Below are 20,832 nucleotides of genomic sequence, written 5' to 3'. Positions count from 1 at the left end.
CTGAAATAAAGGCAAAATTACATTAACAACACAAAAAGAAATCATTAATTTCTTCCAAGAACCCAGGGGTAAACGAAAGCAAAGCCAAACAAGGAGCCACCTCCCTTGTTTTTCCAAGAAAGCAGCTACTCAGCATTTGCAAGCTGAGCTGCCCTTTTCCATACATATATCCAAGCACTTGTTTTTTACAACAGCAGCTCTAACTTAAGGGCAAAACAAGAAGGAAGTTTCTCTCTTTGGTCTGCTTCCCCAAACATAAAATCTCACTATTAGTTGCTATAGAGATATTTTATTTCCTCCATCCGGATCATCTGGCACAGGTGAATTTCGGACAGGATGAACAGGGGACAGACCATTGTGTGCCCCTGCCCACCAACTCTTCGGGCACACCAGGCACAGCATCGCCAAGAAAAGGCTCTCCCATGATCAGAGTGGTTTGGGTTGGAAGAGACCTTAAAGCTCATCCAGTTCTAAACCCCTGCCTAAGAGCTCATCTCAGTCTCCCCTCTGGCAGGTTAAAGCCATTCCCCCTTGTCCTGTTCCTACAGGCCCTTGTCCAAAGCCTCTCTCCAGGTTTCTTGTTGGCTCCTTTAGGCACTGGAACATCTTATTGGAAGCACAAAGTGACAATGTCACAACCAGGAAGCACTGAAAACACCCTGCTTATGACTTACAAAAAGTCTGGAGCAAACCATTAGGAACACACAGAGTAGCTGCAGCACTAATGACTGCAAGACCAGCATCCACCTTCGTTACCCTCTGCACAGGGCACCTGGATTTCTGCCTGAACAGTCCTGCAGCCGAGTATCACAGCTCCTCATCCCACCAGTGCCTCTTGGAGATGTATTTCTGTGCACAGTAGCAGAGAGCCCTCTGAGCACTTCTTTCCTTGGACTTACTCTGATTTTCCCCTTTAGGAGCTGCTCACCAAAGAAGTGACTGGTGAAAAAAGGCCTTCTACTACTGATACAAGCACTTGGCCATGGAACAAATCATCTTGCTGCCTCATCTTCCTGTTTCCATTTTTTCTCTCTCTTTCCCTTCATCTTCCACCAAAGTTTTATTTCACTTATCTCTGGGATTTCTTTACAGAGCAATCTTCCAGCAAATTGGTTTTTTAATTAACCCATTTTCCTTCCTTGACACACTGTAAAACGTGACAAAGGCACCAGACATGCAGAGTAAAAGAGCACTGCAACAAATCCATGGCAACCTAACATTCCAGGGCTGGGGCCAGGCTGAATCCCAGGGCTGGAATCAAACTCTCCTGCACCAGAGTCCAGGTATAGGCTCAGGTTGAGCCAAGAGATTCTCCCTTCCCTGTTACCCATGACATGCCTGTGGCACAAAGTTACCTGAACTTCAGTGTCATGGGAAGCACACACACTGATTTGTTTATTACATTTTTCAACCCAGAAGCAGAAGCTACTAAAGAGAGCTGTAACTGAACTCTCCAAGACAAAACCTCGAATCATTTCCCACTGGGATAGAATCATAGAATAGTTAGGGTTGGAAAGGACCTTAAGATCACCAGGTTCTAACCTTTGGACAAGGGATCTAGGGACAGGACAAGAGGGAATGTCTTTAACCTGCCAGAAAAGAGATTGAGATGAGCTCTTAGGCAGAAGCTCTTCCCTGTGAGGGTGCTGAGGCGCTGGCACAGGGTGCCCAGAGAAGCTGTGGCCGCCCCATCCCTGGCAGTGTTCAAGGCCAGGTTGGACACAGGGGCTTGGAGCAACCTGCTCTAGTGGAAGGTGTCCCTGCCCATGGCAGGAGGCTGGAACTGGATGAGCTTTAAGGTCCCTTCCAACACAAACTAGGCTGGGATTCTGTGATGTCACACACATTCTGCAGAGGGACAAAACATAAGTGCTACCAAAAAAATGGTTCAAAGCTCAGGCTAACAGCCTGAACACAAGAGGAACGGGTTCCAGCATCAAGTGAACGTGGTACTGCAGGAACAGTGTCATGGAGAGGACAAAATAGTTTCAGCTTACTTTTATCACAACATTTTCTAACATAAATCAAGCACAGTGCTACAGCAAGTGGCTCAATGAAGGCTTATATGAAAGGAGCTGGTTTTTCCTCCCACTTAAATCTCATTTTTAACACCCTCCAATATACATCCTAGATGATTTTAGAAGACTAACTCTAAAGTTCAAGTACTTCATAAAAATAAAAATGCTACAAGTGCATTAAAAGGGCTTTTTCCCCCACAGGGCAGCACTGGCAAGCAATAACAGCAGCCTGTGTGTATTATCCATCACTTCAATAACTGAACTAGCACAAAAGCTGTATTAACTAATCATGACTGGTGGTGAAAGAAGTGGGTAGAGAAAGTAAAACACTGCCAAAGGGATACAGAAAAAAAAATAGCTAGCAAAATCAGAAATTAATATTGCGACTGAAGAAACATCTTTCCAGAGGGCAACATCTCTCAAGTGTTGTCTGGGAAGAGAGGAAAGCTGGTAGAAGGGACATATCAAAAGGAGTAAGGGCCTAATACCACAAAGTGTTAGATATAAATAATCCTTACAGTCTGCTGGCAGTACAAATACACGATCCTGTTTTATTCATGCATTATTTGTATTGGGTTGTACAATAGGGCCCCAGGAGATCCTCTTGTAAGCACTGAAGAACAAGAATTAAGAGCTTAAGCCCTGAGATTTTAATGATCTAAAGCATCAGGATAGAAAACCGGGCTGCAGTGCTTTACACCCCACGATTCCACAGAAAGCAACTATTATTTCCCTTCACACAGCCATCAGAATAACATTAGCAGGAAAAGAAAAATTAATGTGATAAGGAGCCTTTGAATGGGTGAAAGTTGAAAGTGTGGAACCACATCTATTTTACACCAAGAAGCTCTTCCTGCAGCAGATCACCCTGCCAGCAAAGGGGCTGTGTTGGGGCCACTGGCGTGGGAACCCTACCACCTATCAGGTTATAATTGATGGAGATTAAATAACCAGCAATTCAGAACTCAGTGAAGAACTGGTTGCAGAGAGAACAGTTGAATGTGCTGAAGCAAATAATCTTTGCAAGGCTGGGGAAGTCAGAATAACTTTTAAAGTAATTGTATGAAAACCATGGAGGCCATCAGAGCAGTTACATGGCACGATGCCTATATGGCAACAAGCAGAGGTCACAACATATGTCAGAAGCACAATGCCCATCCCTAGGAGCTGCCAAAATAGCACCAGGAAGGATACTGCTCCATAAAGACAATTAGCAGCAGGTACTTTGAGTCCTTCACGGTGGGAGATGCTCCTTCAAGCCAATGCACAGTGCTCAGGAGCAACAGGACAACCTGTTTCTATGCTCCTGCCCAGTTCTAACAAACTTCTCCAAGCCTCAACCCACAATCTTGGACATAAAAAGCCGCTAATGAGGTGCTTTTGCCTGCACAGGATGCTGAGCATATGGGTAGAAACTGAGCAATCTTACACAAATAGCCCTTGCTTCCCTGATCCTTTGCTCAGGTTACCTCCCCACAGACTGCTCTAAAACACAGTGTGCGGTGTTTCTTTGGGATCATATGTGGCAGTTGTTCCATTAAAGGCAACTTAATACAGAATATTGTGCAAGAAATACCTTAAAAAAAAGGAAAATGACTAAGAACCACTTTGGTACATACCACACTATGACTTGCTTCCCCAAGTCTTTCAAATCTTACCCTTTGGAGGACAACATAAACCACATCAGTCTTAGCAACATGCTTAAGAAACAGAGATATTGCACTTTCTCTCTCCTTGAATTCTGAAACCTGTGTAGCAACTGTCACCTTTTTTTAATGGGGTTCCAAAAATGCAATTTGAAAAGGTCAAGCTCAGCCTTCTGTTCCCCAAATGTTTGAGGACAAAATAATGAAGAACCAACCTGGGAAAAAGCAGTTTTTCCTTTAGGCAACTCTTGCTAACGTCTTTCCAAGCTCCTCTGAAATTCCAGCAGCCCTGGAATGCCAGAACAGGGCACAAGGGAAAATAAGAAGAAATAACAGGGTTAGGGAAGGGCACTTACAATTAAAACCATGAACATTTGATTAACTGGATCTGAGATCCTGGTGTCTCACTCACATTTTGTCGATGGCCACAGCTCAAAGCCAAACCAGTGAGCACACCTCGGACAGAGCCGAGGAGGTGACACTGCTCTTCCAGCACCTGCTGGCCCAGAAGATGTTAATAAAGGATGTACATGTCAGTTTGATAAAGTGTTCCCTCTCGCTTCAATAACCAAGAGGGACTGGGGCTGCCTCTTTTTTTATTACTATTTCTCTTTAATTCCCTCCACATCATCATTCGTATTTTTGTAGATCAAATATAATTATTCTTCATAAAACAGTCCAAGTCAAATCTCAGCAATCAGTAGACCAGGTTGCTCCACACCCTGTCCCAGGGAAGGTATCCCTGCCCATGGCAGGGGCTTGAAACTGGATGAGCTTTAATGTCCCTTCCAGCCTAAACCATTCCATGATTCTATAATTCTGAACACTCATCTACCTTCCTTCAATATAGATAAAATATTTCTATTGTTAGAAAATAACATTTCATTTACAGAGTTCTTAACATAAATCCCCTATTTTGGCAGCTAATGAATCTCAAGTAACAAAACCAATATTGCCAATGGAAACACTGCATTGCTTACATGGAAAAAGCACCCTTGGGAGAGAAGAAATCGTGGTGCAGACTTTAAACAGAAAAACCTCTTTCTTTCACACATCTTCTCAGATCCTTTGCAGGTATCAGATGATGAGCAGGAAGCTGCTTCAAAACCCAGTTCTTAGTTCCATTAGTATTTCTTACTTCCTTCAAGGAAAAGCTTGACTTGGAAACTGGCTTCAGGATGTATTCTCTAGCTTCCCAGGAAGCAAGAACCTGCTTTCATCATGACACAGAACAGGGTAAGAAATGAAATACGTGCATCACCCTGCAGCCTGGCATGGTGCTGGGGCTCTGGGCAGGCTCCTTGCTCTCACACAGTGGCAGGAGACAGCTGCCCTTTCCCAGTGAGAGCCCCTGTGAAGATAGAAGCCATCCACTCTACAGACTCAGTTCAGTTCCCTTGTTCAGGTTATGCAACTCCTTCCTAAGTGAGCGAGTCCTGAATAAAGATATCAAAGCAATTTTCACACTTGGAAATTACTTGTCACAGGGATGTGATCAGAAAAAAAACACAACCCTGCAGCCAAGCAGCTTTTCACCATATTCAATAAGACACATCTTTATGCATAAAATCCCACAAAAGGATAAAAGATCCAAAACACAGCAAAAAGAAATCTCAAATGCCAGCACCTCCCAAATTTCACAGTTTTCCAAAGCTTCCAGTTCAGCCTGAAGACAGGGCCTCTGTACGAGAACTGGAGATCACTTCTGCCTCTCCTAAATCCAGCCCTGCGGAACCTCCAGGCTCCCAAAACCTCTGCAGATGAGCTGTGGCACCCATCACGCTCCCAGAGAGCATCATCAGGGAAAGACTCAGTGCCCTTGGATGGCAGATTAATCTATTCCTCTGGCAACCAGGACCCTCCCCTTAAATAAAGGGCTTGTCATTTCGTTCAGGCTCATCTATCACTACACAGCCAGCCCTGAATACAGGCCCTGGAGGGATGACGTCCCCCTAGAAGTCACATTGCAAACACCTGAGAGCATTCTGCTGAGCAGAGCTGCACAGGAGAGGAGGTTTTTTTTCCTTTTAATGATTAACTCAGCAGAGAGCACAAAAGTTTTCAGTTTCCTTTTCTCAGGCTAACAGGCATTAAAGAAAAAACTTGAATAGGTTATGCTGCGTAGGTAGCTACTAAAAACATGTATTGTTCGAGCATTTGCTATTAATACACCAGTTGAGGCTTTGTCTTCATTGCTAAAAAAGGTATCTATTACCATAGAATAATTAACATGTTAGCTACTCTGCTGTAAAACCAGGGCAAAGCCTAGAACTTTGAGTTTACTGCTAGGAAAGTGAGAGAGCTCAACCCAGCATCAACTGCAGAGCAGCACTAAATCCTTCCTCTTTGCCCAGGATCTGACAGCACAACAGTTGTCCACGTCATCTCCAGGAGAGGGGAGAAAAACAACCTCATCATCACCATCACCCTCTTTTTGGACCCTGCACCAGCTCCAGAAGCTCTTCCCTGTGAGGGTGCTGAGGCGCTGGCACAGGGTGCCCAGAGAAGCTGTGGCTGCCCCATCCCTGGCAGTGTTCAAGGCCAGGTTGGACACAGGGGCTTGGAGCAACCTGCTCTAGTGGAAGGTGTCCCTGTCCATGGCAGGGGGTTGGAACTGGATGAGCTTTAAGGTCCCTTCCAACCCAAACATTCAGTGATTCTATGATTTGAGGCAAACTTTCCTCCTTCTCTTGTGCTCCCCTCCTTGTCTGTAGCTTGTTCTTAATCTTGTCCTTCTCTTGACTTCCTTGCACTGCCAGGGTTACAACTGCACTATTGACATGTTTGAAATGATGCCTCTCCAGGATCACCACACCAGGTACCCTCATTGTTGGTCAAGCAGTCAAGCCTGAGATATAGTCCATAGAGGTAAAGGGACACACCAGTGGGGAGCTGTAGCTAGGATGTTTTAGGGAATGTGAAATGAAAGAAGGGTGTGGGAAGTCCCAGAGGGTGGTTTCAGCTCTTCCCCATCGCAAGACTAGCTCTGAATGCCTCTTCTCTTTCAGAGACATGATCAGACACAAGTATATCTACCCCATCCTGTGACATAACACACAAAGTACTGGCCCAGATGAAATCAGAGGTACCTGCTCAGCTTAGAAAGCAATCAGTTTTATGGGCAGATGAGAGCAAGGTAGTGATTCTCCTGCCTTGTTATCTTTGCACCTCTTTGGCAAAGGGAATGTCTTGCAGATAGGATGGAGCCAGGGTGGCCGAGCAGGTCAGCTGCTGGCGGAGCTCCTGTGCTCCTCCTCATTTTGTGATGAAGAGCAGCAGCTGGAGCTGGACAAAGTGCTTGTCACTTGGTGCCTGCGTGGCAGGTCCCTGCTGCTGTGGCAGCTGCTGCTCCAACCCATGTGACTGCTGCTGTGCTTAATTGGAGATGCCCATGCAGCAAAGGTCCTGATCCTGCCTCTGTGTGGGAGCCTTCACAAGAGCATCCCTGTCAAGCTTCTGGTGTAAGTTCTTTCAAAGTCAGTGGGCCCTGGGCACAAACTTGGAGCCTTGCTGAAGGCTTACAGGTTTCCTGTAGCCCCTTTAGGCACTGGAGCTGCTCTAAGGTCTTCCCTTGAGGAGCTTTGTCTTCTCCAGGCTGAACAAGTCCAGCTCTCTTAGCCTGTCTCCAGAGCAGAGCTGCTGCAGTCCTGCAGCATCTCCGTGGCCCAATTCTTAACACACAGAGTTAGGAACTTACAGAAGAAACTTGAATGGCATTCAGATGTGCAAAAGAAAGGTGAGGGATAAGAGCATGTTTAAAGACAGAGGCCAGCTTCAGCCAAACGCTTCTGGCTAAAGAATGAACTCATCATTCACCCAAGTCCCTTTGGATCCAGGGCAGGATCCCAGTCTCCCCCATGTCAGTTGCCAGGCACTCGGTATTTTTAAGCCATCCCAGCAGTTATTTATACACACAGCCAAAGACTTGGATGCTTCCTTACAGACCGCTACAGCTGGAAATCTCAGCCAACAACATGAAATTTTGCAGGGCTCTAAAAGAACACTCCTCAAAATCAGTGCTTTTTGCTAGCAATGGGAAGACTAAACTGCATTTTAAATAACCCTGCAATAACGATGTTTTGAGTGAGGACTTGTAAGATGATGAAAAACCAAGAGGCATCAAGCCTGTAAGGTAAAAAGGTTTGACAAGATGTCAGCACTTGCATTGGTGTAAATCACAGACAGCAGCACCCAGCGATGCAGGAACGATGGATGTGTGACCAACGGCATGGCACAATATGGCACACAGCTCAATCCACACCAGGGAAGGGGCTATTGGATTTAAGAGAATAAAGTGACACTCCTTATCTTGGGAAACAGCAAACCAGCATATGCAACTTCAAGAGTTCAACGATGAAAGCAGGGATTAATCTGCCATAAAAACATAATTACCTCCTTAAAAATCACTCTCACAGGCTGTGAAGCAAAGGATTTATAGTATTTTTCTTCTGGGTTTTGTCCAAATCATCTAAGAATAGAACTGAAAACCCCCACGAGGATTTGCTGAAAATCCTGCCCATTTCATTTAACAAGGAACAATATAAACAAGGAGCCTGAAATAAATTTCTTTCTTATTGATTAAGCAATTCTTGCAAGCTTACTGCTCTTGTAAAGCTCTAACTCAGGAGTCAGGCTCTAAAGCAATAAACATTCTGGAAGGGTAAATAAAATCTAACATTTTACCTGCCCATCCTATTTAATAGCCAAGCTCCAAGCTGTGCTAGGGCCTCATCATTCTCTCAGGAAAGAACTTCTGCCTAACACCTAACATGAACATGAAGTTACTGGGCATCTCTGTAAGCCAGCTGATGGGACAGTCTAGAAGCATCACACACAACAGTAGTGCTCTCCCTTGCCATCGTGGCAGCGTCCTGTTGTTCCCACCTCACTTGAAGTGCGGCATTTCTCCATCAGATTCGTAAGTCTGTTCCCTATAGACAACTACAACAGAAGCAATGCATGAAAATGGAGAATTTAGAGCAGAATCAGAAGGATTTGCTCAACGCAACAAAAATGGCAACCTTCTATTCAGTCAACTGCCAGCACAGCCAAAGGCACTGGCAGGAAGCTGCCTAGCAAAGGCCTGATGAAGAAGGTCACAATGCTGCGCAGTCTTCACCTTGTGTAAAGGAGTCTGAGTCCAATCTGTATCCAAGGAATAATCTTGATTATTTCAAAGGTCTCCCTAAGCCTGACATAGGGACTCAAAACTTACATTGCTTCTTACAAAAAGAAAATCACAACAAAGAGTTTTAAAAAGCCTTAAGTGTCTCTGGATTCAACTCGTACTCCCCACTTGAGAAGTCTGCCTTGGGCGATTATGCTTGACATTACCTAAATCTCTGATGTCTCGAATTAAAGCATCCTTTTAGAGCCCTAATCTCTATGAAAAGCAGTCAGATCCTCCCACTTTCACAGAAAGCTGGACTCTTCAGAAGAGTCCTACAGGGAGATACGGCTCCTCCAGATGGTTAAGCAAATTTCAACACAAAGCCAGAATTAAATAGATGCAATGAAGCAGATGCACATTTTGACAGTCTAAACAGTTGCATCAGCACTAAGGATCATCAACTGTCCAGTTCCAGGGCTCACCACCACCTATACTCCCTATGCTCCTCAGGTTTTCAAACTAAGGAGTTAGAGGAGATCATTTACAATGCATCTAGTTTCAGTTCCTCCACCATCCAAACAGATGAGCGCCCAAGAGCTCTTCAGGGATAACAAGAAAGGGAGATGCTCAAATTAGTCAGCACAGGAACTGCACATGACTACTGCACTTAGAAATGGCTGAACAAATTGGACAGAAGCTGCAGAACCCATCACAAAGGCCTTGATTGTGTAAAAAAGCCAATAATGAAAATTCACCTTTGAATTGCCAGTTTGCTTCAATCTTTGGTACTGCCACTAATTCACAGGTTTCTGCATTCAAGTATGTACAAGACAATAAACTCCACAAATTCACACAAAAGATACTCCAGCAATTCAGCAGCTTCAGAAGAGACTGAATCCATGTGTTATTTCTGCATTTCTTACATTGGCAAATCTAACAGCATTTTCATCCAAGGCGAAAGTGCAGGACTCAGCTGTGCTTGAGACTAGGTTGGACGGGGCTTGGAGCAACCTGTGTAATGGAAAGTGTCCCTGCGATGGCAGGGGGTTGGAACTGGATGAGCATTAAGGTCCCTTCCAACCCAAACTAGTCTGAGATTCTATGATAACAGACAAAGCATTGCACAAGGACTACGACAATATGGATTTTACTCTCACCTCTGCCTAGGGCTCACCAGTGACAAGAGACACCTTGCTTTCCCCCGCCCAGTTTCACATTCCTCTCTTTATAAGACACACAGGAACAATCAGAAGCTTAGAATAACAGATCAGTTTTATTGTGAAGTCTGTTTATGAACATTTTTTCTCCTTTTCTTGCCTGCAAGTAAACTCAAGAGGTACTGGAACAGACAGAAGAAATAAGATTTCACTCCCTCTGTAGCCAAGTATCTCGATGAAGCCTCATTTGGATTGCTGCTTGCTGTAAGCTAAACTGAAAGAAGATGATATATTTCAGAGACAATAACTTAATATTAACCACCATACCTTTGTAACACTCATCATACTGCATTTCAAAAGCCTTACACCATAAGTCTCATTAGCAAAACCATTAAAACAAGCACACAGCTGGTGGAGAGCAGTTACTGTGCAGAAGAGTCAAATTCTTCCATATTTCTAGTGGCAAAATTGATTACTGATTCTAACATCTGTTGCAAATTTTACATTTAAATTCTCCTTACAAAGTCACTTCACTCAGAAGCATCAGACCAGGCTCAACAAACCAGCTCCCTCCCCCCAGTAACCACACAAATAATCTCCATGCAAATCAAATGTTCTCTTTCCATAAAGCAATTGTTACTGTCATAGATCATATTATAGGCACTAAAACATGCTTAAGATGTAATTCCCCATATTCACATTGTAATCACACAGAAACCCAGGGTAACTTTGAGGAAAGGATCACGTTGGAGAACAAAAAAAAAAAAAAAGATAACTGAAGTAAACAGCACCAGATGCAAGTCTGAGAGTGTTTAAATATGCAACTGGTGTCTTCATCAGCAAGCAGTGGAAGAGAAACAACCTGTATGCAGCAAGCTAAGGCAGAACTGGAAGATGGGTTTATTTCACGCCTTTCTCTGGACAAACCATCTTTGGCACCTTCCAGCAAGGACCAGAGGTACCAAACCATACACAGGACAAGCAAAGCTAAGAATTCCCTTTTCTGGCCAACTCTCTGAGGAGCTCAGTGCTATATAGAATCCCAGACTGGTTTGGGTTGGAAGGGACCTTAAAGCTCATCCAGTTCCAACCCCCTGCCACGGACAGGGACACCTTCCACTAGAGCAGGTTGCTCCAAGCCCCTGTGTCCAACCTGGCCTTGAACACTGCCAGGGATGGGGCAGCCACAGCTTCTCTGGGCACCCTGTGCCAGTGCCTCAGCACCCTCACAGGGAAGAACTTCTGCCTAAGAGCTCATCTCAATCTGCCCTCTGGCAGGTTAAAGCCATTCCCCTTGTCCTGTCCCTACCAGCCCTTGTCCACCCAGTTTTCACCAGCTCACTTCTCAAGCATGTCAAGATTCTGCTGGTATGTCCATCACCATTTTTCTCCAGTTATTTTCAGAGTGCTTGGGCAGAAATCTGTAAGCACATTCACCACGCTGGGTCACTGCATCCCTGCTTCATTCATCAGCAGCTCAGTGGGAGATTCCCATTTGTCTCAGTCAACATCCCTGTCGTTTGGGAAAACACTTGGTGATTTATGGTCAACAAGAACAGTAGTCTTCAGAGTCTGTCAACATAGAAAATCTGATCTAACAACTCTGAGGGAAACAGCACAAAGTCAGAACACAAATGGATCACAAGTCTGACTGCTTGTGAATGACCACTCATGGAACACCAGTTCCTTGTTTCCTTGCTCAGCCACCACTTTTGGTTAATGGTACTTTTGAAAAGCATAAAACTTCCAGGGATGTTAAGTCTATCTCTTCCCTCCTGAGCTTCTGGACCCTCATTATTAATTTGTACCTCATTTGGATACAGCATTATGAAGCAGCAATGGCTGGAAGAAGTGCCACTGGAACAGTTCTCATCCTTATGAGGAGAACAAGGACTCCCATTCTCTGCTTCCTCCAGGCACTTGAGTCAAGTCACCTCTCAATTATTCTTATGAACTCAAGGCTGTCAGAGGATGAGACAAGACTTCTCAAATGTGATGACGTTTGGAAAGGGCACATTCTGAATTGCACATGTTAATGTCTCTCTTTTTTGCTCTCAATTTAATTTGGAGGGCAGAAGACGCCTGACAAGAAACAAGTGAAGCCTTCTGGGAGTCTACCTGCTGCTTAACAGAACCTCCTCTCTCAAAAAAAACATTTCTCAGCATAGAAAATCTAGCACAAAAATCATCTCAACGAGAATCACTCTAGAAAGGATGAAACTTGCTCCAAACAGTAGTGGACAAAGAGGAGGTTTCTTGCTATTTGCTGCAGAAAGAAATGTCACCAAAACATTTTAACTTTTATTCCTGAACTTCCTTTGGAAATGCTGCAGCAACTCATCACCAACATGCCACATGATGCTGTCAAATCATACTGGGAAAAATTCACTATTAAATTCAATCTTTTACGAAAAGCTCAATAACTTTGTGCAGAACTTCAGTTAAAACCCTGAAATCTGTTATCAGTTTAACTGCTTCACTAAGGCAAGAGATTTGCACCCTGCCTCTTTGCCCAGGTCCTTCCCTTTCTATTCCTAACAAGAATCAACCTGCTTTTGGGGGGCAGGAAGATGTCCAAGAAGGACATCCTTATTCTTTTCTCACATTGAAGCATGTCCTCTCCTCTTCCTTTCTCCTACTTGTCTGTTTCTATTACCAACATTTTGCAGCAGAAACTGTCTTTAACCACTCATCCCTGCAGCACCAAGCATGGAGCCGCAGGAGGCACACAAGCAAGCAGGGTAGCTCTGCAAGCACAGCACTTGCCAACCACCACAAAGGCAAGCCCAGCAAGGTACAACTTGTGCTTTTAAAAACTCTCTTTGTCCATTTTTATTTGTTAAATGCAAAGACCAAACCTCTCCATGATGCTTATTAACAGTGACTCATATCAGCTGCAGTGCCAGCTTGTCTTGGTCTCAGGAGAACTAAATACATCTGAATGGTTTGTCAGGCAGTGTGAAAATATGGGACTTGTATTTTGTTTCCAGATACATTAGCATCACTTTCCCAACACAATGCATTAGCACTTCCTCACCTATTCTGACACAGGAGCTGCATTTCTCAAGAAGCACCAGCTTTCACCACCTTTCACTTATCACAGTCCTAGTGAGCAGTGCTTAACATCTCATGTGAACACCAAGCAATGTGCTCAGGAGGAAAACAGAAAGGTGCTTCTGCCAGGAAGCAGTTCAAGGTAATTTCTGGGTACCAGAATCACACATAACATTAAGAGAAAAACCTAACACAGAGCAGCTTCTTTCTGTCCCCCTTGTGTGATGCAACGTGCAGATGAGCAGAGCAGACCAACTGGAGCAACTATTAATGGGCTTTTGTGCTATTAGTGTTTCAAGGACCCTTCAAAGTGCAGTTGCTTTGAGGAGAAAAGGCACCTTCTAGTTGACTTTCTCTTTCCTCTCCTCTTCACCTTGACCAGAGTAGTTTTAGCTGTATGGACCAACTTGCCAATACTTTCACCTTCAATTCTTTGCAAGGGAATTTCTGACAATACACAGCAGTGAATAAACCATATCTATCCAGGGTCAAGAGGGACAAAAGAAAAGAAATGGTGGGCAAAAGCAAGTTTCCAAAAGACTTTTTCAATATTTTTGCCTTCAATATTTAGCTCCCTGTCTTTCCACAGCATCCTCTACTCACACAGAGAACTTAGTAAATTTGTACCTGATTTCAGTAAGCTCAGAGTTTGTCCTGAGATGTTGCTTGACAAGATCAGCCAGCACTTGCATGCAGGCAGCTTGATAAAGCTACTCACAGCATTTGCAGGAGAAAGTGTCACACAATTACACTGAGCAGCCCAGGTCTACTAACATGGATTTGGCAGAAAATGGTCCACCACTGTCATCTCAGAAGGCAGAAAATCTCATTATTCAAATGGAACAGTCTCTCTTGTCTGTTCATCTCAGCAGGTATCATGTCAACTTCTGCTACATCAGTAAACAAAAGTACTTGCTTCCATCTTACCTATCAGTACATAAGACAGGGAAGACATACTCATGAAGCCCTGTTCTTACCAATTAATGCGATGCTGGGACCACAAGTGCTTTATTAATTACTACAAAGCTTGTTAAATGGAAGACTACGCTCTGAGCTGACAGCGGCAGCCGTGATCCCATCGGCCTTCAGGTCACTGCTCAGCTGTCTCAGACACCTGCTACAAACCACTGACAGTGCAAAGAGTCACCCTTGCTGTTACACTCAGATCTACTATTTTGGGTAAATCTTCCAGAAATAAGCAGATTTTTATGTAGCAGGAGGGCAACTGGAGCTATTGAACTCCATCACACACACTGTCAAGTCCTTTATCTACTGCATTCTTTGAGAACCAGTGCTAGGAGCCACACAGAGATTTATGACTCTTCCTAAGCTTCTCTGGATTTACAGGTTTTCTTTAGCATCCTGCTTGCAGTGTAAATGCTCCATCAGGAAATTATCTATTGTTTTATAATCTCTCAATCTCTCATAGCACCTTTAATTCACAGCAGAGTTTACTGTCCCATTTGACATACATTCTTCTCTTCTTTTGTCATTACATTTCTCCCCCTATGGAAAACCGATCAAACATGCTGGACTTTATACACTTTGATGTAAAAAACATGTAAATATGCTCCAAATACACCCAGAACCCACTCCATGGCCCATCTTAAGCCTCTCAAATCTCCTTTTGTACTGAGTGGATAAGGTCCAGAAGAAAGAATATTTAAAAGCACACTCTTTACCGGGTACCTTTTCAGACAAGGCCTTTAAACTACCCAGAAACCTCTGCCAGAAATCCTTGAAGCGGGGCCAATCAATTCTCTTCAGGCTCTCTTTAGTGCTGGCATCTACGCTGACATACAGCTGCGTTACTGGCTCAAGGTTCCTTGGAAATAAAAAGGAGAAGGCAATTGTTGGTTTCAGCCTTCACTGCTAGCTGAATTTGTGTTTCCCTACCAGAAAACACATAAAATACAGGATTATCAAACAAGCTGCTCTGCTGCTCCAGTAGCAACAGGAACTATCCAGTATTTACAAGGAAAACTATCCAAGTCCAGTGGTTCATCTCCGTCAAGTGACCATCATCTTAATAGCAAGACATTACAACTTCCTTCCAACAAATACACCCCAAAGCTAAGAACATCACATACAGAGACCTTGGCTGATGTTTCAATTATCTGTTCCTTACTGAACTAGAACATATTTCACTCCAGTGTGACACATGCAGAAAGGCTTCCTAAAGCAGGTTGCCAGGGGTTAGCACGAGGCACTGCAAGGCTCTGCTTCTCCCCGTAGTTACCATAAAGTCCCTTCCCCAAGCTCTATTTCCTCTGGCTGATGGAGAAATAATCCTGTTCAAAAGAAATGCAGCCATAATTCAGCCACTTTCTACTGGACACATGGAACTCACACCTGGCCTGCAGCTGGCATCAGTCAAATGAAAGGGAAATCAAAGCTGTTTAGAAAATAAAACCAAGCACAATCCCCCAACATGTTCTCCTTCCACTTCCAAGGTTCTTATTTCATATAAATCCTTCAGTACAGTCTTTCTGGTCACACAATGCCAGTGAGCACAGCATCTGTGAGCCCAACAGCAGGAACTTCTAAAAAGATTAAACCTCCTGGTTAATCCTGGAGTGTGAAGAGCCTGGGTTGAGTCTAATCCCTTCCGTAAACTCCAAGGGTATAAAGGAGAAGCAGCATCACTGCAGCCCATTAGCAAAGGGATAATGAAGGACATTAAGAGGAACAACCTAAAACAAGGGCCTTTATCACAGACAAGACTGATCAAGCCAGCGAGTGTAACACACATCCACCCCTCATGGCATCTTCCACCCCATGGAATGACAGCATTTTAATTGTACCATGTATTTCTCCACAGTTTTAGGACGTTTTGCAATCGTTATTTGGGAAGTCTGTTAATGAGCAGGCCATGGTCCCAGAATGATTTGGCTCTTTAGAGAAGATAAATTAGAAACTATTATTCAGCTGCCAAACAGTGCCACCTAAAAATACACCATCCCCTGCCCTCCAAAGGTGACAAACGGACGAGAAATGTCCAGAATGAGACCAAGCAGAGCCCTTGCTATCCAGGAAAATCCACTTAGCACAGACAATCAAACAACGTATCTGAATATATTCTCTCTGTATGTATTTTGAAGACTGAAATAGCTCAGAATAAATACAACATTTTAGGTTTTAACAAAAAAAGAAATGAAAAAAAAAATCAACTTGTTTTGCAAAGAAGCTTGTCTGGCCTGGCAGCCCAAAGCCATAACCTCCAAAATGATCATGTGTTCTACGAGTGAGTGGATTGAAGTACTCAGTTTCAAAGATCATGGCCAAAACACTCCTTCCTTTACTTAATGCTGCATTTGCCCAATTAAAAGAGGCCCCACAGAAGATGGAGCGAGTGTTTTCAAAACACGACCTGGGAAAAGTCACCTCTTCCCTGAGGATCTCAATCCTCAGGACAGGCAAGAGTCAGACTCACTGTTGTACTGGAGAAAATTAAGGAATTGGAAGAGATCCCAGGGAGCGATTTCTACCCCACATTGCTCCGAAATGAAGCGGTCCACAGGGCTCTGCCGTGGCTGGAACTGGAGCCAGTTTGACCTCATGCATGCTCTGCCAAAGAGGAGCAAGGAGAAGAGGCACAAACTGATGCTCCTGGAACACAGCTACATTTCAAACTCAACAGAAAATATTGTTGCATAGTACCAGGATGGATTTTCCAGTGTTCCTCCTACTTTATTGGTTGTAATTTCCAGTCCAGCTGAGATCAAATTCACTGCATTTACCACATCTGAACCTGGGCAGTGATTTCTGACTGAGAAGGACAACACAACTGAAGAGCAGTAAATTGTTTTCTGCCTACCAGACAGGAGGGGCTTTCCCCAGCCAGACAGGAGATGGCATGGTCAATGAGATAAAGAACAGAAACACCAAAATGAGCATTTGCTTATGAGCAATAATAAGCACGGGGCTTTAAGACCTAGTCTAGTGAATGTTCTATGAGAATTATTGATGCTCATAAACACAAACCCATACACCAGGGTTCTTCTTCACAGACACTAATCAAAAACAAGAGGAGGAAGAGGACCAGAGCCAAGTAACTGCTCAATGCAAGCTCATGTGCTATAAAACCTCCTTCACTTTGCAATAACATTTTTGTGGCTGCAGGCAGATGAAGCTGCAGTCATAGAATCATAGAACCCCAGACTGGTGTGTGTTGGAAGGGACCTTGAAGCTCCTTCAGTTCCAGACCCCTGCCACAGGCAGGGACACCTTCCACTAGAGCAGGTTGCTCCAAGCCCCATCCAACCTGGCCTTGAAATACAAAGTCCCAATAGTCAAAAAGTCCTTGAAGTGCAAATACAAGAGGAGGAGAAGGAGAGAGGAAGGCACAGGCAGCACCTGCTGCAGACCCAGCCAGAGGGCTGCAGAGCCCATGGGCACCGCTCCCAACATGAGCACAAACCCCAGGCCCCACTCCCTGTTATAGCACTGGATGTCAGGGGCCTTGCTGCCAATTTTAGGGCTAGCTGTTACACTACAGCTCCCCTCTGCTGACAGTGGAAAAGTGAGCATGGTGCAGGCTTCAGTTACCATATTAAGCAAATCACTTGCTTTGATGAGCCAAAGCTCAGTTGCAATTTTTAAGACAGCAAGACTAGCATTTTACCACTTTCTTTTTTGTTTCTTTTTAAAAACACTCAACAGATCCTAAGAAATGCAGCTTCAGAATATAGCACGTGCTCTCTTTTTAAAATGCTATTTTTAGGACAGAGCAATTTCTGTCTCTCAGGCACATAATACATGACAAAGTAACTTGATTACACAATTACTCAATCATTTGGAATGCCTTTGTAGTGTATAATTACTTGCTCAAAAATTGCATTGCCCTCCCCGCTCAGTGCCAAATTCCGACCACGAGAAGGAAGTGAAAAGGAAGTACCACCACAGAGTGCTAATACAGAGAGGCACGGAGTGGACAAGACAACCTAAGTAACCTAAACCACCCTGTGCTCAGCTCCACTAATGTGCTCACTAACGCCAGGGCTGGACTTCAGCAGCAGCATCATCTAACAGTATTGTGATGGGTTCCCAACCCCCTCGCACCATGTGCTGTGTTTCCTTGCCGCATGCTTCAGATTTTCAGTTCGCTTCAGGTTGTTCGGAGACACTGGCACAGGGTGCCCAGAGAAGCTGTGGCTGCCCCATCCCTGGCAGTGTTCAAGGCCAGGTTGGACACAGGGGCTTGGAGCAACCTGCTGTAGTGGAAGGTGCCCCTGCCCGTGGCAGGGGTTGGAACTGGGTGAGCTTTAAGGTCCCTTCCAACCCAAACCAGGCTGGGATTCTATGCTTTTGTTAAAGCAGCCTGGATGCAAAAGAACATCTGCCACAGGGATTCTTTGCATTTGTGCAAACTCTTCTATCAGAGATCATTAAAATATTTTGAGCTTTTTCAGCTCAAATCCATTCAAGAGGGAGATTAAAAACTACTCATCTCACTTTGGCAGAGGAGTACGTGCTTTTCACCTTTTCTCATCCTGCACTCCAGGTTCTGCTGGAGGTACTGGAGATAAATTTTGGGTTTGAACTCTTACAGCTCGTCTTAGAATCATAGAACGGTTTGGGTTGGAAGAAACCTTAAAGCTCATCCAGTTCCAGGCCCCTGCCACAGGCAGGGACACCTTCCACTAGAGCAGCTTGCTGCAAGCCCCGCCCGACCTGGCCTGATGGAGTTAGAACAAAGATCAGACTGCAAGAGAAGCTCAGAAACAAAAAAGGCAACTTACAAGCTCAGTCACCTGCTCTGGCTGTCAGAAACACTTGTACTAGTTATCACCCATGTCCCCAAGCACAACACAGAGCTCAGCTGCTCTTCTTCCGTTGCACCTCCGGGAGGTACTATATTACATCCTCTTCCCTTTCAGAGGTAATCCCACTTTAAGAGATATAGAAAGGAAAAATCAAACTGGTGGAAAGAGATGAGAAAGAGCACAGGGAGATAAAGGTTAAAATCAAATAGATGCTGAGTGGGCTTCTTTATTGTCAGTGCAGAGCTGACTGATGAGCAATAAAACGGAATTAAAACACAGGTCTACACTCAAATATTTTAGTAGGGAGGTATTTTGTCCAACTCTTACCTAATCTCATCTGGGAACTGTTCACTTGTAACCAGGAAAGCAGAGATGCTGTGCTTGTGCAGAAGCCCCACAAACCAGTTGATCTCTGGGTACATGATGGGCTCTCCCACCAGTGACAGTGCGCAGCTGCTTTGCGGTCACTGCTTCCTCAAAGCGAGCTGCTTGTACTGCTGAGATGCCTGCAAACAGAAGGAAAAACATGCTTAAATCAACTAACACCCCCACCCAAACCATGCATCTATATCTAAAATAAATCCTGGCACAAGGAAGACTGAGCAAAACTAGCTGGACTGCTCCTGAAGGGGACACCAGAGCACAGCCAGTGTCCACCAAGAGAGCTCTGCAGTAACCCACAGCACAGCAATACACAAAGATGCTTGGAGCCCTGCTAACAACTGCAAGTAATCTTCTAGTAATGTTTGAGTCAAGCTTTCCACTGCTAAGACCTCAGTGAAGCTGCCTGAATGCTGAGACAGAAACACAAGAGCCAGTTTAATGCCACTTGATGTAGTTACCTTGAAGAAGAAAACCAGGGTGTGTCTGTCTGCTGCTGACCCCCACAGTCCTGCAGCCCCATGGGGAGCAGCTCCCCAAGAAGCTGGGCACACTCCCCACATAAAGCACCAACAACCAGGTCCGAATCCATACTGGCAACCACACAAAATGCAACTCCACAGAGGATGTATTTGAAAATAAAACCCAACACATGACACCATCCTGAACAGCGAGAGATGCTTCAAGAGCAAAGAGGAAAACACCAGGAGCTCAACTGCAGCATCCATGTGAAAACGTTGTCTGTATGTGTTGTACGCATGTGTTATACCCATGTGTTGTACCCGTGTGGCAGAGGAGAGGCAAATACTCCTCCTGGAGCCCTCAGTACATAAAACACATGGACCTGTTGGAGAGGATCCAGAGGAGAGCCACAAAAATGATCAGAGGGCTGGTGCAGCTCTGCTCTGGAGACAGGCTGAGAGAGGTGGGCTTGTTCGGCCTGGAGAAGACTCTGGGGAGACCTTACTGGGGCTTTTCAGTTCTTAAAAAGGGCCTATGAGAAAGACGGGAGAGACTTTTTAGCACGGCCTGTTGCGTCAAGATGAAGGGTGATGGTTTTAAACTACGAGAGGGAGATTCAGGTTGGGTATGAGTAACAAATTTTGTACAATGCGGGTGGAAAAAAACACTGGCACAGATTACCCAGAGAGGTGATGGATGCATCATTCCTGGATGTGGTTCTGGGCAACCTGTTCTAGTTGAAGATGTCCCTGCTCATTGCAGGGGGTTGGACAAGATGAGTTTGGAAGGTCCCTTCAAACCCAAACTATTTTGTGATCCTACATCCAAGCAGGTGCTCAGATATGAAATCAGCTGACTAGAAACAAGCTTTTGTTCCAAATATGTCACTTCACGTTTCCTTGACGTGCCTTGATGTACTCAGACAATATCTGAGGGTTTAGACTCAGGACTGGTTTGTTTTAAAGAAACCAAAGCCTTGAGTTTGAAACCAGGTCCTCAGCTCACCTCGTGTTGCCAAGAAGCTGGAGCTCAGGCAGTACAGAAAATTATATGCTATGCTGCAAAGCCGAGATAAAAAGAGGTGTTGGTGGATATTGCTTCAGGCTCACGTAGAAAAGCTGGTCTGTGATCAGAGCAGAACTCAGTGCATGTTAAAGCAGCCAGGCTCAGCCATGAAAAAGTGACAGGACTAATGGTTAATGCCACAAAAACTTGACAGTACTAAATGAGAACTCCATT

At 44.6% G+C, this 20,832-nt stretch overlaps 1 pseudogene; it reads right to left on the bottom strand.

Moving 5' to 3' along the window:
- LOC133278203 (S-adenosyl-L-methionine-dependent tRNA 4-demethylwyosine synthase TYW1-like) overlaps positions 1–19,321 on the bottom strand; it is a 31,431-nt pseudogene extending 12,110 nt beyond the window's left edge.
- Positions 19,322–20,832: the final 1,511 nt, after the last annotated feature.

This window comes from Pezoporus flaviventris, unplaced genomic scaffold, assembly GCF_033815535.1.
Source record: "Pezoporus flaviventris isolate CSIRO_AGI_PZ_B2104156 unplaced genomic scaffold, CSIRO_AGI_Pfla_v1 ptg000063l, whole genome shotgun sequence".
NCBI lineage: Eukaryota > Metazoa > Chordata > Aves > Psittaciformes > Psittacidae > Pezoporus > Pezoporus flaviventris.
This window is presented reverse-complemented; position numbering and strand designations above follow the sequence as displayed.